Consider the following 1,167-nt stretch of genomic DNA (forward strand, 5'->3'; position numbering starts at 1 on the left):
ACTAGCATGAGAGTAACAGATTCTGAGGGACCACAGTCTCGGGGCGGCGGTGGGGGGAAGGCACAATTTTGTGATTTTTACCTCCCGAAACTCCAACCATGGAAGATGCTCTAGTGTCTCTGGCAATAGAAGGGGAAGAGCAACCCTGGTGGAATACACCCAGAGACTCGAACCACCTGGAGAAAGGAAAATTCCATCTCAGTCCCTCTATCCTTGTGTCTCACCTCAGTGGGTGTGGGGGGGATGGAGTGGGAGCTTGTGAAGGTCATGAAGTTATGGAGTCCTCCTTCACACCTGGCCTGCACATCACAGGGCTCCAGCGTGACAGCCACAGGTGCCCTCTGGAAGAGCAGCAAAATGCAGAATTTCTCTCAGTAGGAGCATTTAGGGAAGCCCACAGTCAAGATTTAAGAAGGTAGTAAATGCAGGTACAATGAAATCTTTATTGTTTTTACTGTTAACTGTTCTAAAAGATGACTGCTAAAGTAAGAATGTTAGCCATGTTTAAGTAACTGTAACAAATAAATAAGTAAAAGAAATTACTGCAGCATCAGGAGATGGAAGAGAGGACTTGGGGATGCTCTTGGAAGGCACATACACTATGCAGGCGGTGGCATTGTGTCAGTGGAGGGGAGGCTTAGATTGGTAGAAAAATGTATATTGCAAACTCTAGGGTAAGTACTTTGCAAAAAAATAAATGTAATTGATATGCTAAGAGAGAAAATTAAAAAATATATAAAATGCTCAGTTAGTTGAGAAAGCAGAAAATGAGGGGAAAAAGACACAAAGAGAAAAAGGTACAGATAAGGTAGATATTACTCTGATTGTATTTAATATCAGTAATGGCCTTGAATGTGAATGAACTAAATACACCAAACAAAAGGCACACACACTGATAAAGAGCCAAGCTGGAGAACTGCCCGATTTAAGGACTGACTACAAAGTTACAGCAATAAAAACAGAATGGTGTTTGTAAAAGAACAGACAAATATATCAGTGGAATAGAATTTAAAACTCAGAAGCAGAGCCACATAGCTGAAACAATTGATCTTTGACCAAGAAACACAGGCACATCAATGGAGTTAGGATAGTGTTTTCAACAAATGGTGCTGGAAAATTGGACATCTATACCATCATGATCATCATCTATTAGAAAATTAACTCTAC

Source organism: Aotus nancymaae, unplaced genomic scaffold, assembly GCF_030222135.1.
Source record: "Aotus nancymaae isolate 86718 unplaced genomic scaffold, 86718_ANA_hifiasm-v0.15.2.pri h1tg000020l, whole genome shotgun sequence".
Lineage (NCBI taxonomy): Eukaryota > Metazoa > Chordata > Mammalia > Primates > Aotidae > Aotus > Aotus nancymaae.